A 23,998-nucleotide genomic window follows, 5' to 3' on the forward strand; every position below is an offset into this window, starting at 1 on the left:
GGGCTAGAATGTCAAGTTGTTTACCTAATACATTCAATCTCCCAGGTAAACAATACACCACACAAGGAACAGAGGCCTGACCCATGTCTTCTTATTTCACCTATCAGAAAACAACTTGTGGAAGCTAGTTCTTTTTTTTTTTCTAACCATGGGGGTGCATGGGATAGAACTCAGATGGTACTGCTTGGTGCCAAGCACCTTAAACAACTTAGCCAGCTTGCAACCCAATCTTTCCTATTCTCTATGACTAAATATCTAGGCCTATGAAATCCTTACTCATGATAAAAGTCAGTCCTAGTAGTCTCCTCTTTAATCTTCTATATTTAGTTGTATGTAACAAAAACCTTAGGTGTGTTGGATATTATATTATCTTGTACTGATTAGATTGTAAATTTCTAGACTTTGGAACTAATTGTAGAATTTCCAATGCTTATTGTTAAAAATATGTCACCTTTGAGCCTTTGAATCTTTTTTTTTTTTTTTTTTTTTTTTTTTTTTTGGTTTTTTGAGACAGGGTTTCTCTGTATAGCCCTGGCTGTCCTGGGACTCACTTTGTAGACCAGGCTGGCCTCGAACTCAGAAATCTGCCTGCCTCTGCCTCCCGAGTGCTGGGATTAAAGGCGTGAGCCAACACTGCCAGGCACTGAGCATTTGAATCTTATATTGACTTTTTTTCATATAATTCAACAGATCCTTGATATTCCCAATCAGTATTTCTATGCATATTTTTAAATGGCAAAGCATATTTTTTATCTTCAACAGCTTACTTAAAAGTTAAGAAATTCAAGAACTGGAGAGATGTCTTAGTAGTTTACAATACGTGCTGCTCTTCCAGAGAACCTAGATTCAATACCTGCACCCACAAGGTAGCTCACAACTGTAGCTCCTGTTCTACGGTATCAGGTGCCCCTTTGTGGTCTCTCTAGGTACTGCAGGCACATTGTGCACAGATACATATGGAGGCAAAATACCCATACACATAAATAAAAATTAAAACAATTCAGTGTGTCCAGTATTTTTCTCAGTACTTAAGATTAGTGGTAGAAGCACTGTGTTTTGCAAATACTCAGTCAGTCAGTAGGGTAGTTGTTACTAAGTCTGTGGGAAATCAATATACTTGGTGAGTCCCATGAAGTTTGATCTATCATATCCTATGAAAGATTAAGGTTAAGGCAATGTTCTAACATTTCCTTAGATTAAACATCAAGGCAGAGTTGTATTTTCTATGTATATTAAATTACCACCACCATCTTTCATTAAAGAAAAATTCAAAGTATAACAAATATTTAAAATTAATTTTATAATTATATAGAAACTTATTTACATAAAAATATTTTCAATGAAAGCAGAAGCTTCTATATTGTGACAATGACCATTTCTATTTATGAAAGCAGCTTTCATTCAATATGATGATTGGCAATTAAAAGGAAAACAACTAATGATGGGTTTATGCTCACTTGTTAAGAGGGACATGAAAATTAAGGATTTTTAAAAATGTATTCTTACAATATGAACTAACCAGTACCCCCCAGATCTCGTGTCTCTAGCTGCATATGTAGCAGAGAATGGCCTAGTCAGCCGTCATTGGGAAGAGAGGCCCCTTGGTCTAGCAAACTTTATATGCCCCAGTACAGGGGAACCCAGGGCCAAGAAGTGATAGTGGGTAGGTTGGGGAGTAGGGCAGGAGGAGGATATAGGGGAGTTTTGGGATAGCATTTGAAATGTAAATGAAGAAAATATCTAATAAAAATTGTAAAAAAAATGTATTCTTTATTTTATTTCTATAGCTTTTATAAGAAAATATATAATCAAGCCACCCCTGTTTTTATTGAACTATGACCATAAAACTATGGTAACTAAATTCTAGTTAAATCAGCATTATACAGACTTACTGCAATGTTCACTCTTTAAGAATAAATACTTTGGAAGTTATAATAGGAACATCAAACTCAAGTGCTGCTGGTTAAGAGAAAACAATTCCTAACACTATGCCATTTGACACTGTAACACAGGCGTATTGGTTTAAAATACAACAGGGTTAAGAGAAATGGTATTAAAACTTATTGAAGATTATAGTATACATTTAAATCCTCGAGTGTCATGCATAAAGATTACTCGACTTACACTTACTGTTCTCTTCATATCTTTTCTGGAAGATAAACTGCTTCAAAACTCAAGATCCAATAGGAATAGGACTGTTATTGCTGAGTTGCCACAAAACCTTCCTGAAACTGTGATTGGGATGACCAACAAGACCACTAAATGCTGAAAAGTGGATGCGACCAGGGAATGACTTGGCTACTGGCCAAGATAAGACATAATTTGATAACAGTACTAAACTGCAGCTAAAGAATCTTTTAATAGTTTAGGTGCTTTGTCTAAATCCCCCAGTTATGTATGCTTCAGTGAATAAATTATTAAGACCCTCTGATTTAGCTTTTTCATATTTTAGATGGGAAGGAAGATGTTTTGAAACCATTTCCATTATTCATGGTTTCTTGTTTTTCAAAATTAAACTTGGAGGATGTTGAGATAATCGTTTTTATTAGGACTCCAGAAACTGAGAATAGCCCCCAAAGCAGAATAGCAGCATGAACATATCGTTTCCAATGACAGTATCATAATGTATTAGCTCCTTTTACTTTCTTAGTTTAGCTATGTGCAGTCATATTTGCTGTTAATCCACACTTTGAAAATGGTTACAGGATCCTACGAACCTCCAAATACAGCTTGATTATATAATTAAGTCAAAGTTCAAGGGAAGAATAGACATTAATTTAGAAAGAGCCACTCAAGATGATTGATAAACTGATGCATGATTAATATTTATATCCCATGTTATCTAGATGATAAATAACTTGTAAATAATATGATATTTTTATATGCTGAGTCACTGTATATTGTTTAGGCTCAATATTATTTCAGTAGTGTGAATAAAGTTTATGACTTAACATTCACTCTCATAGATTCCTAGATCCAGGAAGTAATTCTACTCCCAGGGATAATGACAATTTGCTTGAAGTTTCTATAGACTCATTTTTCAGATCTGTACATGTGTTTATATTCATTGACAGCTTAAATTCTACACCATTCATAATAACCATATGCTCTTCACTTGTGATTTAGGGATCTAAAGTTTCAGAAAAGCTTATTTCCATAGACTTAATCATTATTTGTGTGTGCACACACACGCATGCGTGCACACACACCCACACCCACACCCACCCACATATCTAACCCATAAACTAACCCCCCCAAAGCTCCCAGGGACTAAACCACCAACCATGGAGTACACATGAAGGGACCCCATGGCTCTAGCTGCATATGTAGCAGAGGATGACCTTGTCGTATATCAATGGGAGGAGAGGCCCTTGGTCCTGTGAAGGTTTGATGCCCCAGTGTAGGGGAATGACAGGGTAGGGAGACAGGAGTGGGTGGGTTGGAGAGTGGGTAGAAAAACACCCTCATAGAAGCATGGGGAGGGGGGATGATATAGGGAGTTTCCAGGGGGAGCAAACCAGAAAAGGTGATAACATTTGAAATGTAAATAAATAAAATATACAATAAAAATAATTTTAAAAAAAGAAAAGAAGTTTTTAGGTCAGTTTTAGAAGATCAAAAGCATTGCAGTGGCGTGAGCTTTTGGTGGGGGATGGGGGTGATTCATATTCCACAGCATTAAATTGAAGAATCAAAAATAAAAAGAGAATATGCATGGTGAGAAATGTCACAAAGCAAGGAGAAGATAGTTTTGGTCTTCTATAACTTTTCACTCTCTACAAAAATGACCTAGAGTGGGAGATTTAGTCTCAGGTGCTGAATAAAACCATGCATAATGGGAGACACTGCAGCCCAGCAATGTGGAGGTGGATGCAGGGGGATCAGAAATTCAAGGTCATTGCTACCTAAGCAGTAGCTTATGGCCTGAGTTATAGACTCTGCCTCTGAAACAATTAAGCTAAACCAACAACAGAAAAGAATGCATCCATATTTGTGAGACCTATTACACCCATTAAGTCCAGCACAAACCCCTTTCCAAGGGCATCCTTGATTCTGTGACTCCCCTACTAGGTAATGCTCTTATCACCTTTCATAACTATCAAAGTGGAGAACAGGTTTCTACCATAATAACTTTGGAGGATAAAGTATATTTAATTAAGAATACAGTACTATGTATATATGTGTGTATACAGACATACATACAACAGACAGACAGACAGACATATAATACATATATACAAACACACATACACAACTTGTAATAAACTTTTCTGAACAAGGGGAAAATGTCTTCATATATCCTGGATATAAGAGGTTTTACTCAAACAAGAAACCCTGTTGACCCATTTGCTCTGATATTCATATCATAACCTAAAAGGCCACTAGTAAGGAAGTCAAAGCTGACAGAAGAAAAATCAGATAATAATATCATGGGAAATGCAGTTACATTTTCCTGGGGGAATTGGACAACATATTGCTCACAGAAATAATATTTTAAGTCAAGGCATCAGTGGTGACAAATTAGTATCTACCAGAGGGAGCAGTATATATTCAAATATAAAGGTAGCAGCTGCTGCTACAGATATTTTAGTATTATTTGATTTATTAAGAGTGATGTGGAGGGACAGGAAAAACTCTAGACTAGCTATCAGATAGCAAATTACACAATATTTTACCTACTAGGACAAGAAGTTTAGCCTTTTTTCACAGAGAAATAAAATAATATAACTTGTGTATTAAAATGTTCATTCTCAGTGGGTATGCAGTATGCAAGTGGGGCTGCTATAAACAGCCGAACAAATGAAGATGATGTATAAATTATAATGCTTGAATGAATTGCAGAATCAAAATAATGTTGCTGAATAATATAAGAGATTCTAGGGTTATTTTGCTATAAGATCGATCAAAGTGGTAGCTGACCATCCAACCTAGTATTTATTAGTTAATTTAAAATTGTGAGTGGTCAATTTTGTAAATAGTGCTCTGTACCAAAATGAGGACTCTAGTAATAGAAGTAAAGTTTTATTGTCTCATTTATTTATTTTAAAATTTTACTTGATACCTTTTTTGTTAGTTTTCTTTCTTTTTTTATTATTGAATGTTTTATGTATTTACATTTCAAACTTTATCCCCTTTCTTGGTTTCCCCTCCAGAAACCTCTTTCCCATCCCCCACCCCCTTCTTCTATGAGGGTGCTTCCCCACTCCCCCACCTATTCCCACCTCCCCACCCTAGCATTCATTCCTCTACAATGGGGCATCGCACCTTCCCAGGACCAAGGGCCTCTCCTCTCATTGATGTTCTACAAGGTCATCCTCTGGTTTATTTGCAGCTGGAGGCATGGGTCCCACTATGTGCACTCTTTGGTTGGTGTTTAATTCCTGAGAGCTCTGTGGGGTCTGGTTGGTTGATATTGTAAAGTTTTAAAAAGACAGTTTCAGACATCTATGTAATGGTGGGTTAGCTAGAAAATTTTGACTGAAACTGAATATAGACATCTAACACAGCAATGGTCACTGGCCTAGATTTTGTTTATTAGATTCTATGATACATTGCTGATATTTAAACAATTTTACACAGTAAGTTTTCTATTGTGTATTGTGATCATAATACAAATCTAAAGATATTTGATGATTAGTATACTCTGAACACTGACCAAGCAGACAATCTGATAGTCATAAAAGGATACAGACAATGGCAGTTAAGTCCTAAGTGATACTAACATTTAAAGGGATACTAACATTTAAAGGGATCACCAAGGAAAATGGCCAACTAGATGGAAATGGAAGCAAGTGGCAAAACCTTCAACTGAGTATAGTCAATAGAAAAGAAGAGAACATGCAAACCACAAAAGCCCGCTCACAGAGAAGGTAAATGGTAGGAATTTGTGGAATACTATTAAGAGCACTTGGGGTTAAGATTACAGAGGGCATAGTCATTTCAAATAAATTAACATCAATTTTGTCCTGAGTACTGATGTACCTTCAAAACACAAACTAAAACTCTGCCCTTTTTATTAAACCAAAAATTTATCCTAAGATGCACATAGAAAAAAGAACGAAATGATCTAACATAACCACAGGTGAACTCAAGAAACAAATTATAATGGATGTGAGCCAGTGTAGAAAGTCTCCATATCAAGAAAGTTTTTCCAAGAATGCATGTGACAGGAAAATAAATGTTGGTAGACAAATACATTAAAGGATTTGGGGTGGCAGATACTTTCTGACATACAGGATGACAAAAGAGGTAAGAAATAAAAAAAATTGAGAACAAATCAAAGGAGACAGGGATGTGTTTCAATGAAAAATAGAGTTGAAAAGACTTTTCTGTAGAAAGAATTGAAAACCACCAATTTGTTTCAAGCAAAGACTATAGTAAGGAGACCCGAAGATAGAGCTGATGTGGCAGGTTCCAAGGAAATATTTTTAAGTGAATTCTTCTATGACTGCACTATACTTTATTCTCAAATATTACATTTTCCTCTTCTCTACATGTAGAAATAGCAAGCATGATAATACCCTGGAAAGACATTTATGGCTCTGACATTCGAAGCTCAAAAAATTGAGTTTAATGATAAAAATGCTTCAAAATTCACCTGCTCTAAAAAAAAAAAACTGTCATATTTTTGAGTGCAGAAATAAAGATGAAGTGAATAGAGCTTGGATAGTTTTTGTTGCACTGGCTTTGTGTAAGGATAAATTTACCCAGTGGATAATGGAAAAAATTTGTATTTTCTTCTCAAAGCAAACAATAAATCAGGTACAAGGGTCAAAGTTTACCACATGGGGTTACTCTGAATTCTTGACATCAAATTGCATGAAGAGTAGCTTTGGTCTTGATCTGAATACAATATGTAATACAAAGGAAAATATGGTTATAAAGAAAAGCAATCTAAGAAAAAAAGATAGATGGATGCACAGCAGATAAGGAAAGGAATCAAGTTACAAAACCTGAAGTTGACAAAATGACAGAATTTCCACAGAGAATATAGTAAAAAAAAAAAAAAACCTGCATCACACAGTGAACACTTTTATCCCTGGGCTGAGAGTCATTTTACACTATACTTGCTTGGAATATGCCTGAGCTCATATTCTGGTAATGCCAGGAATCCAGTGGAAACTATAACAGTCTCAGGCAATTTTTATTATGATAGAGGAAATAAACAGGAAAGAATTATGTTTTTAACTCATGTTATTGAATGGTAGCAACAATAATAAAACAAAACCAAATAAAATCTCACACTGCAACTTGTTGTAAATTAGGTAGGGTCTATTAAATACTAGCCGTTAGTTGGTTAAATAGACTTCAGCATGACCTTTAAAATTCTCTTTTGTTGTCTTATCTGTTCTAGCTAGTTTTGTTTCTGAGAGAATAAAATCAATTAGTTATATTTTACTTTTATTGTTTTATATACCTTTTCTCTCTACAGTAGTACTCATTCTGAACGTCTCTTTTCTATTGCCTTCTTATTCTCCTTTCTTCCTTAAGCTTCCATTCCCATGCAGTCTTGCCTGCATACAGCCTCAATAACATAGCACTCACTCCCTATTTTATAGCAGGTTGAATTCTAGTCTTTATATACTCTTTCATTCTCAGGTAACAGGGATTCAATAAGCAAAATGGGGAGTCATCAGGCAAGGTGTCTGCACTCTCAGTAATAAAATGAGTAACTCTGAGGGATTTACTGTGCAGCAGGGTGATTATAGTAATCATTACTGAATTGTGTACTTAAAATCTATTCTAGGAGTAGATATGCAGTGTTCTCATGCTCCGTATAAAACAGCTATCTGAAGCAAGACATATACTAGTTATTTTGTTATGCTAAAATTTTACAATGTCTATATTTATAAAATCATCACATTGAATACCCAGGATATATTCCCAATTATAAATCAATAAAGCTATGGGAAAGAAAGAAAACCAATGTATCCTCAAGAAGTTTAGAGACAAAAGGGAGGACAAATCTAATTCAAGACTGTCTCAAAATTAAATTTAGGAAGAGATACACACTGTGGATGAAAACTCAGTGATTCTTGTGTGGCAGGTTAGGAATGTCTTTTCTCAATGTAACAGTTGAGGGAAGTAAGCCTTGGCAATGAGTGAAGTATGGTGAAAAAAGCAAGGCTAGACCTTCTCAAGCAGAGAATCATATAAAAACAATAGCTTGTTGTAAGAGGTACTTTTATAACCAAAGAAACAAAAAAGATGGAAACTACCTAATTCAATGTGTTGATCAGGGAGAGAGGATTTCATAGCCTAAGAATCACTTTAGACTAAGATCCTGTAAAGTATCAACTTTTAAGATTATGTGGAAAACAATTAGAAAGGAATGATGTATTTTTAAAATGTTCTAAAATCAAGTGTGTCATTTGAAAGGATTACATAACTATACTATATAGAAAAGTAAGAAGGGATAATAGATTAGTTTAGACATTATTTGTATTATATAAAATGTTATGTACATATGATATATAATATAATTATATCATTTAGAACAGTGTAGTATAAAGAATGAAATACATCAAGGTTCAATGGAGCACAATAATACTCTAAGTATTTGATAGGCTGAGGCAGGAGTACTGCCGGTTCAAATCTACATAGTAAGATTCTATAAAAGGGAAGGAATGAAATACGGCACTATCGAGGTAACCCAATCACAAAAGAAGTCACTTGATATGCACTCACTGATAAGTGGATATTAGCCCAGAAACTTAGAATACCCAAGATACAATTTGCAAAGCACAAGAAAATCAAGAAAAAGGAAGACCAACATGTGGATACGTCATCCCTCCTTAGAATAGGGAACAAAATACCCATGGAAGGAATTACAGAGACAAAGTTTGGAGCTAGGACGAAAGGATGGACCATCCAGAGACTACCCCACCCGGGGATCCATCCCATAATCAGGCACCAAACCCAGACACTATTGCATATGCTAGCAAGATTTTGCTGAAAGGACCCTGATATAGATGTCTCCTGTGAGGCTATGCCAGTGCCTGGCAAATACAGAAGTGGATGCTCAGCTATTGGATGGATCACAGGGCCCCCAATGGAGGAACTAGAGAAAGTACCCAAGGAGCTGAAGGGGTCTGCAACCCTATAGGAGGAACAACAATATGAACGAACCAGTACCCCCAGAGCTTGTGTCTCTAGCTGCATATGTAGCAGAAGATGGCCTAGTCAGCCATCGTTGGAAACAGAGGCCCCTTGGTCTTACAAACTTTTTATGCCCCAGTACAGAGCCAAGAAGTGGGAGTGGGTGGTTAGGGGAGCAGGGCAGGGGGAGCGTATAGGGAACTTTCGGGATAGCATTTGTAATGTAAGTAAAGAAAATATCTAATAAAAAACAATCAAACAAACAAAAAGTACTAGAACCTTTTCCAAAGAAAAGAAAAGAAAACAAAAGAAAAGAAAAGAAAAAGAAATGCAGCACTATCAGTCACAGTGGCACAGTACATAAAAAAAAAAAAAAAAGATTTATTTGTGAGACTAGGCCGGGGCCTAGCAAACACATAAGTGGATGCTCACAGTCAGCTATTGGATGGATCGCAGGGCCCCCAATGGAGGAGCTAGAGAAAGGAGCAAAAGAGATCTGCAACCCTGTAGATGCAACAACATTATGAACTAACCAGTACCCCGGAGCTCTTGACTCTAGCTGCATATGTATCAAAAGATGGCCTAGTTGGCCATCACTGGAAAGAGAGGCCCATTGGACTTGCAAACTTTATATGCCCCAGTACAGGGGAACGCCAGGGCCAAAAAGTGGGAATGGGTGGGTAGGGGAGTTGTGGGGGAGGGTATAGGGGACTTTTGGGATAGGATTGGAAATGTAATTGAGGAAAATACGTAATAAAATAAATATTTAAACAAAAAGAATTTGGGAAGGGATAAAATTAACTGTATTTAGTGATATGTGTCCAGGAGGATTAAGATGAAAAATTGTCAAGAACCATTCTTGAATATTTTTACTAGATTAGTGAGGCTATGAGAACTGAAAAGAGGGGTGGAGAGGAGTGTTCACCTATTGACTGACAGAGAAAGAGCTGCTTAGTTTGAGACATCTAAGTAGAAAAATGGGCAGACTGTTAAATATGCATTTAGGTTTTATCTGAGTGTTGATAGCATAGGCACCATTTGAATCTAAATCTCTCTCCTAACTTCTATGTCTACTAAATGGTGTTAAAATTATCAGAAACCCAGAATGTATAAAATTGAACCCACAGCTCCCCTGAATGGTAAAACAATTTATATTTTAATAATTTCTATTTGCATCTGACACAGAACTTGCCAAGCCAAGAACATGAATATTTAAGTTTTTAAAAATATAAATCTCATTCTTATATCCATGCATTTTTATGGTGCTATTGTTCCCATATGCCACAAATATCCACAAATCTTGGTCTCATCCTTTTCCTAAGTTCCTGAACGTTTATAATAGCTTTTAGTGTTGCTCTTATCTAGTCTAGTCACTGCTATTTATTTAGAGAAACCTCTCCAAATCTCAGGCCTGGTCCCAGCCTCTTGAAAACATTTTAATCGTTTGCATATCCTCTGCTATATTACTTCTCTTGTAGCTGCAACAGAATATCCATACAAAAGCAACTCAAGGAAGGGTTTACTTTCACTCTTCTTTGAACATACAGTCCCTCATGATTAGGAAGCCATGGTAAGAAGAAATTTACATAGCTGCTCATTTGAGATCTTCAGCTGGAAAGCAGAGGAAAGCAAATCCTGGCCCTCAGTCTGCTTTATATTTGGTCCCTCACTCCAGTCCATGGAAGGGCAGTGCCCATTGTATGGTGCATTTTCCCATCTCAATTTATGTAATCTGCATAATCCCTCACAGATACAGCTGGAGGTTAAGCTAAATTAAATAACCCCTCACAGGTATGTTTGGACCTTGTTTCCTTAGGTGATAATAAATCCCGTGATGTCAACAAATCAATAGGAACCATCACATCATCCAATTAAATATTATTGATTCTCATACTTTCAAAAGCATACAATTTTATTTTGATTCTCCTCCTGTAATTCTACCATAACATATCCTTTGTCAACTACTTATAAGTCTAACTCAGTGCTTTAGATATCCTTTAGAAGCTGCCTTGCTTCAAGCTTTGTAAACCTTATGGGACATAGAACATTAGAGACTGTGTAATCTGACTTAGATTAGTCACAAGAAAGAGTTATAGTGATTCTTCTCCTTCCCTCATTGTGACCAGTTATTCTAACTCAATCTTGGACTGGTCTAGTAATAATTCCAGTATTAGAGATTCCTAGGGAAGATAGCTAAAATCTTAATTACCTAGCAAAGTTAATTTGGAGCACAGCCTCCACTCCCAGAGAAGCTGCAGCCCTGTTGAAATTCTTAAAGCCACTCCCCCCACACCAGGTGCTCTAAGTCTAAGCTTGCTTGTTGCTAATTTGCAATTGAATGGAGTACCCGGACTCCCCAAAGAAGCTTTTGTACTGTTGCTTTTCACTGTCTCAACTTTGTTTTTCAAGCAGGTTAGTCAACACCCCTCAGCCTGACTGCAGCAGGTGTGCAGCCTCACCTCCAACAGAGCAGGTGGCAGTTATTAATCTTCATCAAGAAGCATTCTAAGTACATATTGTAGCTTTGGTCTGAATTGGGAATAAGGTGTGCTAATGAGGGCTGGACAGTCAATGACGGGCACGCAGATCTCAGAACCATACCAATCTTAGACAGAGGTACATGCCAAAAGGCCATGGCTGTTGATAACACACCACACAGCTATGTTTTATGTGAAATATAACACAAACAAGCTGCACCTAGCCTCCAAGACAGAATTGGATGGTTTGGGAAAATCTAAGATTCCCTAAGACGGGTGCGGCCACCAGCCACCATAACTCCCAGGCAGGACTATAGAGCATAAATAAATTTTATGCCTCAGTCCAGTTTTTTTTAAATATTAATAACAGGTAGGAAATTGTAACCTTCCCCCAGCCTGAAGCAGGCTAAGACAGACCTTGACCTCCCCCACACACACTAAGGAGATTACCTAGGGTGGAGCCTTCCTCCCTAGCTTACTCTACTGTTCAGCCATTGCCACTGCCACCGTTCCTCCTGTTGAGAGGCCCCTGAGCTATTCTGGAGACTACACCCTATCCTGCATGTTGTCACCTGCAGCTGGTTCCAGGCTCCAAGGATGAATTGGTGGGAATGGGCCTCCCCCCCCCCCACACACACACACTTTATAAGCGCATTTGAGATTAAACATTTGAGTCTTGATCAGGAACCTTGTCTTGGCTCCATTTTTCTCTCGACCGCCTAGTTTCCCCTCTCTTTTCAGCCTCGGCTTGCCTCCCAGGTGTACCCATTTCTTGTGAGCCACAGGCTGGCTTTCAACACTGGGGTTGAGGTTTTGTCTTGTAGGGTCTATTGTAATGCTAAGTGCAGGCCCCTAAGATCTGGAGTCTGACCCTGCCTCCATGTTAATTCTTCATGGTGAATAAAGATGCTGACAGCCAATAGCTACAGAGAAGAGACATAGGTGGGGTTAAGTTTTGCTGGGTTTGGGAGAAGCAGAAAGAAGCCTGCATGGGAGACAAGAGGAACGTGCTGAAGAGGAGAAAGAACCACCATGGGTTAGCTGAGTCATAACAGCGTGGCCATGAGAGGTAGCCAGTTAGAGCTAAGAACAGCCCAGATGAAACACAGTAAGTAATATTTTGGGTTATGGATAGGAAGGTAGATTCTAACAGCATGCAGAGTAGATATTAGGAATGCAAACAGTCATACTTAGAGAACTTTGCCCATAAATGTAGCCATGCATTGAACTGGCTTTTTTATCACACTGATGGTGACATCTTTGTTGCTTCTCAGTACATATTTTATCTTTCTCACTAGTTCATAACTTAAAATCTACTCGGTTTACATGGTAGTTTGATACATATTTATATTTGGGGGAGTTATTTACCTGTGTAAATGTGCAAGCCATAAAGTTAAAAGAAAACCTAGATGTAATATTTAACATTATCATCTCTCAAACTGTGAACAATGATCAGATTTCATGTGATACAGAAATGATCAGCTCTTTGTAGATATACCTAAAAGTGCCTCAGTAATTAAGTATATGGAACTCATTTTCATAAAATTAAAAGAATGTAACATTTAGTTATCTACTTTTCATAGAGTTTGGCTGCTAGGACAGGAAAATATCCTCCAAAGTAGGGGCAAATTTTCCAGACTCAGTTTTACAATCATTACTAACCCTTTTCGCAAATGATTGTGGAACACTAACAATAGTTTCACAAATTATTGCAAGCATTTTCTTTATTTCCATTATGAATTGCTTTTACAAATTTCCCTTTTATATATGTAAGTGGTACTATTGGTTTTGAATAACTCTTAGAACCACCTAGGATTATAACTATTCTCTTTATGAAGAAAGGTAAAATATAAATGTATCTCATGGTCTATGTTTACTTTATTAGGTAATAATGTATCAACAAGACTTTATTTAAAGGGACATCAGGAAACAGCAGTTTGTGGGCTAAGTCTGTTCCAACATCCAGATTTATAATTAAAGATTTATTGGAACACAATCACATCTGTTCATTTAGAAGCTCTCTAGGGTTGATTTTGTACTTCAGTAGTATAGTTAGATCATTTTGGCTGATTTTTTTTTTTCACCTAAAATCCAAGAATAATTACTATCTGGCTCTTCATAGAATAAACTGAAAATTTCTGCTTTAGAACTTTTAGTTGAAATGATTTTATTAATCAATATCTGAAATAGTGAATTTAAAAAGCACTACTCTACTCTTAGACTATAAAATGGAGACATTTTTATACACCTCAGATTATATCTTCCTCGATTCAAAGTCTGTTATTGGGTAAATCAATTCCTAAATTTCACTATTGTAGTTAAAAGAACAATGGAGTAGAAATAGAAAGTAAAATCTTCAGTTTTGAGTTTCCTCAAATTCAGTTTCTGCAATTGCAGTAAAATAATTTTTGTTCTTTAGAGTCATTTTAAGGATCAAAGCAGTCAATAATAGAAATGTATAAAGAACTTAACATTTGCGATCATACAGATCTTAATGTTTATTTCCATCTTGAGGTTCACTAACTATAATCATAACTTCTTTAAATTAATATTCATGTGTAATATGACCAATCTCATTCATTTAGTTATTCTGCTACCTTTACTTCATTCCTCTGTTAACATGGCTTACTATGGGCCATAGCTTTTCTGTCCATGTTTGTCTACTCATTTATTTCACTCCACCTACTTGTACCAACTGTATTTACCACAGCATCTTTTACTAGAACACTTCAGCTTTAACCACATAGGGAAAGTACATTTGAACCTAGATGTGTGTTTCATTGGAACACTAGCTAGCAGAGATGAATAATAGCCTAGTGCCTTTTCATACTTTTGGAACAAATAAATGCTAAGAAGTAGTAATTAGAAGGAACTAACTGGTTGAAGTTAGAGATAAAAGGCTAAGTAAGTGGGTTGGCAGGGACATAGGATATAAAACAACAGGGCTGGCTTCCCAGAATTCATGACAAACATTAAGTTTCTGGTCTGTATGTTGATTGGAAGAAATTCCAACCAATATTCATTTCTATTTTATTGTATAGCTTTGCTATCCAATGGAGTTCACATATTTACCACAACTACTCAACAAAGAAAACACTAGGTATGTTTTAGAATATCAGGTCTCAATATAACACATACATACACACACACACACACACACACACACACACACACACACAGATAAAACTGGCTTGTGTAGTTCAATTGCTGTACTGACTGAAAGTGGACTAGTACAGGAAAAAGGGAGAATAAACAGAACTAAATAGCAACACTGAGGGAGAAGCAGGTTTATAATCCCAAGGCTTTCATATCTTATGGCCTCTTAAATTCCAGAAGGGAAAGAATAAATACACAGAAAGAATGCATGCCTTTTTACTTAAATCAGTTTGATTCTCTGAGATTAATTAAGACCTAAATCGTCCCAAGATGCTTTAATTTTAAGATTTAGATGCTGTGATAGAAAGAGAGATGAGGAAGACAGAGTACTCTTGTCAAATTTTGTCTGGAAAATTCACTCATATAAGCATGGATAATATTGTAGTCTCTCTATATATCTAGGCTATGTTCAAAGATTATATGGCCAAGACCCAGTATATTTAACATAAAGGTCAAGGAAAGGCATAACTTTTAGAAGAGAAGAATTTAATGAATTCAGGGTCTTGCTGTGTGCACTTATTAATATCTAAGTCTCTTGGGGATAACCATTTAGTATCTGCTTTAGTTTCCATCTATGAAAACCAAAGAAAAGTAATGTGGAATATATCTCATAAGGAGGTTTACAATTAAATAGAACATGCAAAGAATATTTAGCCAATGTCTGCTGGAAAGTAAGACATTAATGCATACTAGCTCTAAGATAAATATTAGGTACATTTAGGTCAATGGAAAAAACAGGGAGATAATTGAAATGAAAGTAGGTATTATTTTTAAAAACAGTATGATCTACCTATTTAATACTCAAATTGAATGAGACAGCGGGATTATGGAGACCCTCTAACACAGTTAAACATGAAGTGACAATGTTGTTTTGCCTGATTTACATGAGACCTTTGTTGGTAAAGCAGTTTCATCAAAATACTCAATATGAAGCATTTATTCATCCAGACAATAAACACAAATCCACGCATAAAACGTTCCTCAGAGTCAGAGATCAAGATGAAAATCCATAAAATCATAGAGATTTGTGTCTATAAACTTGCTTATTATATTCACATTCAAAGAGTTTGGAAGGGGTAGTGTCAGCTTTTAAACCAGAATCTTTTCATTACTTCTCTGTGTTGGGGTTGTAGCACATGCTGTGAGTGGCCTCCAGAGATTCCTCAAGCTGTATGCAGGCAGCAAATTGAATCTGAATGCTTTATTAGACACAATTGTCTTTCAGCTAGTGGGAGTGAATGCCAATTGTACTGGAAACCATACATGGTATGTATGTATGTATGTATGTATGTATGTATCTATCTATCTATCTATCTATCTATCTATCTATCTATCTATCTATCTATCTATCATCTATTGTGGTCTCCCTTCCCCCACCTGCTTGAACCTGCTTGCTCTAGGTGGAGTTTCCTGCTCATTCGTGCTGCCACGCCCACTGCTGGACCCTGTCGGCTTTGCTGCTTGGAGGCACACACGTGTTCGTCCTGCTACTGGATCCCGAGTTACTTGGCGGGAAATTGGGTTCCCTCCCCCTTCCTTTATAACTGAATGTTGGAATTAAAAAGGCGGGCTTTGAACATTAAATCGTCTTGGCCCCATTCTTTCTTCCGCCCCCGTCTAGATTCCTCTCTTTTCAGCTCGAACTGCCATTCTCAGTTGAACCGTTCGTGTTGTGGACTGCGGGCAGGCCGCAACAATCTATCAATAACCTATCTATCTATCTATCTATCTATCTATCTATCTATCTATCTATCTATCTATTGGCAAACTGGGTCCTGACCTTGAAAATAAACCTTAAATCAAAGAGCACTATTCAATTCTGAGTCATGTCCTTATTTATTAAACCTAGAGTACTGAGTTCAAAAAGGAATGGCACATTTTATCTTAGACAAATAAGAATGAGCAAGATGAAGAGTGCAATTTCTCTTTTGATCATACTGGTCTTATTAAGCAAAATGTTTATCATCAAAACCATAGTATTAAATTAGGTTGCTTAAGAAGACATATTTCTTCACTCTCATTTGTATAAGTTAGAAAATTATCTTCTCTACTCTTAATCCACAGTGGACATTATAGAATGCTTATTTATATCCCCATTTCCATAAATTTATATGATAATAAAGAATAATACTGAAAACAGAAGGTGTAAAGAATTAAATTATATACTGGCATACTATTTGCTTCCTCCTTTTGTAATGTTGGAAAGACATTTAGTTCTTTGAGGGCATGATAAATTCTTGCTGAAGCAGGACATGAGATACCATTATTTTTACTTTTTTTTTTTTTTATTGTAGGCAGTTCTATACTCTAATTTGGGCACTGGTATAGTTAATGCTATTTCAATGGAACCTAAATATTATGATACTTAATGCTGAGTACATAATAAATTAATTTTGGGCTTGCAGTATATTAAAATAAATATTGTTTTAAAAATAATAAAATTGAGAGGATAAGTTACATGAATGTTTAGAAGAAGATGGCAAGAGGTTCTTGAATTGGATGCTAAGACATATTCATGAAAGCGATTTAAGGAATGCAATGGTTAGATGTGGTCTGGGGATTTGCACCAAAATCACAGAACATCCCCATTTAAAGAGAAATGTATGCTTTTATAAATTACATTTTAATCTGTGAATGTATGGGCCTCTCTGTGGGTGTGTGTGCATATGAGTGCAGGTGCTGACAAAGATCAGAAGAGGGTGCTGGACTGTGTGGAGTTAGAGTTGCAGGTGGTTTTGAGCCACTCAGTGTGGGTATTTAGGAACTGAATCTGGGTATTATGCAAGATACCCACGTATTATTGTCTTAACATAATAGGATGTAGCATTGAGATTCTGAAGATGAAACTTTTATTTTAGAGGAAAAAGTGAAGTAAAATCAATCAGTACATGTAGAAACACTAAAATCAAAGCTATGGCTGGATTTTTGGGTTCAGAATAGACCTCTAAACAGCTAGAAAATATGATTGTTTAATATATCTAGTATTATAATAACATTTAAATCTAAAGTATATGTACTTGTGAAGTTTTTGAGGACATAACTTGTTACAGGCTTGTACATGGTAGTAATATATAGTTGCAGGAAAGGGCTATATTATATAGACTTTGTAAGTGACTCAGTCATGATTAGGCCATCAGTCATCAATAATGTCTAAAGCCCTTAACAGTAAAACTATATAGAAAATATAAGAGGCATGCAGAAGGAGGAGATTACAGGCTTTAAAATCTTAAGAAGCAGCTATTTTATTGATAATCTATAGAGACATGCCTGTTTTACACTACAAAAGAAAAAAGTTTGAAAAACATACTTCAATGGATAATGTCTAAGCCAACAGTGAAGAAAAAGTACTCCATTTTTACTCAAACAATTAGAGAGCAACTGGAATTAAACGACATTGTAATATTGAATATGAGTAGTAGTAATATCACTGGGCACCAGAACAAAGAAAATAGACAGATGGATAGATAGATAGATAGATAGATAGATAGATAGATAGACAGATAAATAGAAACAGAGACAGAGAGAGGGAGAGAGACATAGAGGAGAGGCACACACACACACACACACACAGAGAGAGAGAGAGAGAGAGAGAGCGAGAGAGAGAGAGAGCGAGAGAGAGAGCTACAGCAAGCTAGCATGCTTTTGGTGGCTTCCTGAGATAGTGGTGAGGAAAAAATGGCCTCTCAGATATAATTCAGACTATAATGTTTTTTTCTCTTATATCAAAATTTGAATTGTTAAATCCACAGAATAATTATAGTAAGTAATAATGGATTTCATTTTGAAGGATTTTTAAAATCCAGATGTTCACTTTTTATTTTTAACCTGGGTATCCTAAAGAAAAGCTCTCTGTCTGGTAATTTTGTGCTACAGTGCTCATTGCCATATTAGCAAAAAATAATTGAATTACACTTCTCTTTTATGAGTCAAACCAAAACAATGAGATTAGTTATTTTGTTCAGTGAAGTAAAGCCAATCTCCCATACATATCTAGGAACCCTTTTTTTCCCTTTAATGAAAATGGATTTTTTTTCTCATATAATATATTCTGATTATGGTTTTCCCTCCCTGTACCACCCAGCTCCTCCCTACCTCCCCACTCTTTCTGTCTCTCATTAGAAAACAAACAAGTCTATATTGTTTTAAACCTATAATTTAACAATGCATATGCTACAGGTTATTTTGGAATCTCCCTTCTTAGAGGGTAAGGTTATATTTTCTTTTAAAACTATTCAGTGAAATTTTAGACAACATGAGGAATTTGTGTTCAAGCCTTCAACCTTGAGCTGTTCAAGTTTTGGTCCTGGAGGAAGTTAAATAGTTTAAGAATGTTAAAGTCATTTTACTGCAATCGTTTGAAGAATTGGGACTGTTCTTCCTTTTCCAGTTCAAACCTAAAAGTACAGCCCTAATGGAGAGCTAGTAACCAAGCCAGAAGATTAAGAGAGGGAGAAAAAGAGGAACTTTATAATCACAAAATGGATAATTACCGTGTAAATACTGAGGCTTTCACAGTCTCTCACAGTCTAGGATGCTAACAATGATGTCTCTGTTGTATCTTTCTAGTCAGTTAAGCACAGTGCATTGTTGAAAAACCTGGCCTGAGACCAGGAGCTTCCACAAAGAAAATAGAATGATTTGCTTCTGATAAATGGGAACAATACTGGGGACTGTCCCAGGAAGCCATGGTCACTTCATTTTATACAGTGTGATACATCTCATTATATATCAAAACGCCTCACCTCTCTGATGTACTGGAATACAATTTTTAAGTGAGTTAATTAATGAAAAGGCTGAATGGGTTTTGCAGTTGCTGAAGGCTTTGAAAGATCTTGATAATGATCTACAATGATGTCTTATTTTTTAAAATACCTCATTAAGGGCCTTCATATTTTAAGAATAAAATTCTCCTCCTAGTGTATGTATTTGGAGATAGGGTTCAAAATTAATATAGTGTAGCTACAAAATCAACACCATTGTGGCCTTTAATATTTTCAGTATAGAAATCACATTTTGTATGTAGTACTTGAGATAGAACCAGAGCCTTGTGCATGCTAAGCATTGTATCACTGAGGTCCTGTCTTCAACCTGTAATCATCATTAATGAAGAGGCAGATTTGACTCCATCGGCACTGATTTACTTTATCTGAAGGGTTGATTCACAGCAGAATGTAGGCTATTTTATATTTGATACTATACTTTCAAGATTGCTCTTGAGTTCTGCTATCTCTAAAATTAACTACAGGAAGAATCGTTTTACTAGCATTTAATCAACAGCAAACCTCTATCAACTGGCTTTGTGTGTGTGTGTGTGTGTGTGTGTGTCTGTGTGTGTGTGTCTGTGTGTCTATACAACATTCAATTCACTTCATAGCACTTGTCCTGACATAGTAGTGTTAAATCTCCTCACTTGGAGTATGGATGCTAGGAACGTTTTCTGAGAGATTTATTTTGAAATGCTAAGCGGAGTGCTGTAGAACACGAGTGTTCTCAGGCCCAGCAGCTTGTGGATAAGAAACGATTCACAGTGACATTTACCACCAGATTTGCTGGTTCTTTGCTTCCATCTGTCACACAGGCCTTCAGACCAATGCTAAGTCCTGGCTGGTTGGCTAAAAATGTCCCTTAGTTTCTGCAAAGAAACTTCATACAAGTATAGCTATTCTCCTAATAAGTGTCTGCTAGGGACACAGAAACACTCTGCTGGATAACTATCACCTGCTTATGTTCTTTCCACTCCTTGAACTTTTAAGCTGCAAAGTCCTTCATAAAATAAGGACACAGATAGAAAATGCTGGAAATGTAAGGGAGTTTTGCTAGTCACAACACTGAATTTCACCAAAAGCCCCAGTGAGTTACATAAACAGTAGATGGAAAAATAAACTTTTGGAAGCAACCAAGGCCTGGTACATTAGTGTTTAAACTTCATTCCTAAGATCAGCAGCCAACATTGGACTCTCCTTTAAACATTTTAGAGATACTGCCTTTGACTCAAACTTACTGGAACAAAACCTCTAAAGTAGAAGTCTCATATTCTCCACTTTAGTAAGAAATTGATGTTTTCTTTTGCATGCTGAAATTTGAAAGTCATGGACATAGGGCACTGGGTATAAACCAGTGTCTTTTGTTATTTCCCAGTTGTGGTAGAATATATATAAAGATGGATACCATCAAGCCTCCTGCCCAAACAGGCATGTAACAATATAACTCTTCTTTCAAGAGATTGTCATTATGCTACCCCTTATATGGACTAAGCCTTCAAGTTTCATTGATAAATAGAGAATAGTGAAAGTATTATATTAAGCATCATGAGGTCTTCAAGCTTCTATCTCCCTGTCTTAGAGGAAGACTGCCTTGAGATTATCACAGAATGCCATAGTCTGGCTGACTAGAGGATGCAGGCTGTATGAAGGAACGAGGATCTCTAGTGAACAGTCACCTCTGAGACATTTAATTAGAGATTTTTAGAATTTCTAACTCACTGGATGCTGAATAATTGCATTCATACTAAGTGGAACAATCACAATCATCCAGCTGATAATAGGACATAAGGGAGTCACAGAATCAAAAGCAAAATTGCTTTAGGCTACAAAGTTTGGGGGTATTATATGCAATAATAGGTAACTGAAACACCCATATACTTAGGATCATCAAAATAAATCAAACAGTTTTGAGAGCATGACCACTTATCTTGTAAATTTGAACAATTTGTACAGCTCAGACAAGACCACTGCAACATATTATATAATAGAAGTAAACAGCCACAGGGATGCTTGCTTTAGTGTTTTTTTAAAAGGCTACTTTGAACAACATAAAATCAATTCAAATAGAAAGCCACTTTGAACCCAAATCTCCACTCATGTTAAAAGAAAAATATTCAACCAGATGACAACGCCAATGATTATTCCAGGCTCACCACTCTGTTCCTAGGAAATTCAGAGAACACTGATTTTTAGAACACAATACAGATCACTATTTATTCCATAGAAATGTAAGGCTGTGCTAAATTAGCATTAACTGCTTACTCTCTGCATCGATTTAGAATTTCCATTGTGTTGAGGAACAGATAGGTAGTGTAAGACACAGCAACGAAACAAACACTACTTGATATAATTGGATTAGAATCCTATCTGTCTTATTTTGTAGCTGTGTGGCCTTGGTCTAGCAATATTCTTTTTATGTCTTGGGTTTCTTAACTTAAAAAGAGTTGTACATAACCATATTAACAGTGCAATTACTTTGGGAATATATTTCAAAGTGTAAAGGAAGCTACGCATGTAAGAGTGGTACTTTGGAAACCCATCATGGCAAATCACAAACACTAGTGTTTTATACTATAATCTAGGGAATAAGAATCATATAACCAAATAATGTTATGAATTAGACTTTTAAATAGTGAATTCAGTTTAGATTAAATTACTATGTGTCAGAAAGCTGAGAATACAAAGAATTCTTAATTCTGTTCCTTAATCCACCACATGAGAAAAAAAAATGTCTTGGAATAAAAACAAGATGATTCTGACTTCTTGTTGATTCTTTTCCTATAGCATTTGTGTGTTTAGTAGGCTGAGCTTGTGTCCAGTTTTCTGTTGGTTTGGCAAAGGAAGTACCAGTCTTAGTTCTGAGAAAATTCTTCTCCCACTTTTCCAACTTTGGCCCTCTTGCTGCCTGCTCTCGCCAGTGACTCAGACCTAAGGACACTCCCACACTCCCCACTGGCTACAATATACAGCAGGAATAGTAGGGCAACACAAGGAGCCATAGATGGTGATGAAGTCTTCACTGAGGAAGAAGAAAAATGGAGGAGGTGCCTGGTAATATTGGCTTCTTTCAGGGTGTTTGTTCTTTGTGTCACCTCGGGTGCAGGTTCACCGGCCTTGGTGATTATCACCCCTACTCCCACTCCAGCACCTTCCTTGGTGTTGCAGCTGTGGTTTTGGTTCTGCCTATTATCATTTATTCCATACATACACAAGGCTCACTGATTTGCATCACCTTTTGATGTTCTCAGGCCAGACAAGCTTACCTGGCTATACTTCATACAATAATGAACTCATGATCACTTATTCCCCACCTTCTCCCCTTCTCATTTTCTCTGCAACAATGTTTCTCATACTCTAGTGTATGCTGGAGTCACTCATAGAGTCTATTAAAATGCAGATAAGCTTGCAAGGGTTAAGGGTAGGCCTTGACTTTCTGCCATTCTGTCCCAGGCCAGTTGACAGTAATCTGTAGACCATACCTTATGGCACTTATAATTGAAACAATACATTTCCTTTTTATTGTTTTATCATCTCTCTCTTCTGCCTTGATTGTGCTTCATAAAAGGAGAGACTAACATATTTTATGATGAATTTTCAGCACTTAGTCTGATGCCTAATGTATAGAAGTTGCTCCATATAGGTGATTAAATGGAGTAATTATATATGTACTTAAACAAAAACTTAGAATATATTTCCAGTTAGAAACATCATCATACCATTTAGGAACATTGCATCTTAAATAGATTTCTGTTCCCTGGCTTTGATTATTTTGGTAATATTCAGAGTATCTTATATGGGAGTATAAATCCTTAAGTTCCATTCCACAAGCTTATAAAAAAATCATTGGCATAAAATTTCTTCCTAGCATTTCAGACTCTGAGATTGAACATGCCACTGATATCTAGAGAACAAACATCAACAAAGGATTGCATATGGACAACTGTGCATATGTACTGATAGAACCAAAAATTACAGATCATGAAAGAAAATAAACTGGGCATAATTTATTCACTAGAACCTTGATATAGCAATTTCAGTGTATAATGTTGGCAAACCCCCCACAATCTTGCACATGTTTTTAAAGTCTCCAGTGTCACTGAACTTTCACCTTGATGTCTATGTTTAGATGTTAGTAATGTGGTGGTTTGTTGGGTTTCCTTATCAAGAATCACCTTTAATTTTAACTTAAAACTGCTGCCACGATTACTCTGCTTCCAGTGAAGCAGAAATTCAAAGGAGAGACCTTCTCCTAGAGATTCAACGTGCCTCCACAAAGCCATCCAGTTTTAATGCTAAGGAACAGGATAAAGTATCAGTTTAAACCATTATGGCTTCTCCTCATCTGCCCTCTTTTCCTTGCAGTTGAATCTTCAGAAAACACAGCTTGTAATGCTCTCAGTATCCAAGGAACACACTCAAAGACCTTTTGCATAATAAATAACATAAATGTTTACTCCTTTATGCAGAATCAGAAGCCAATTTTCCTTTCACTCAGAGATAACC

At 36.4% G+C, this 23,998-nt stretch overlaps 1 protein-coding gene across 3 annotated transcripts in view; it reads right to left on the reverse strand.

Moving 5' to 3' along the window:
• The window catches only part of Dmd (dystrophin), a 2,436,643-nt gene that overhangs the window by 773,275 nt on the left and 1,639,370 nt on the right, over positions 1 to 23,998 (reverse strand). The gene's annotated exons all lie outside the window — the stretch shown is intronic.

This window comes from Mus caroli, unplaced genomic scaffold (genome assembly GCF_978045245.1).
Source record: "Mus caroli unplaced genomic scaffold, Mus_caroli_1 scaffold_5, whole genome shotgun sequence".
In the NCBI taxonomy this organism is placed as follows: Eukaryota; Metazoa; Chordata; class Mammalia; order Rodentia; family Muridae; genus Mus; species Mus caroli.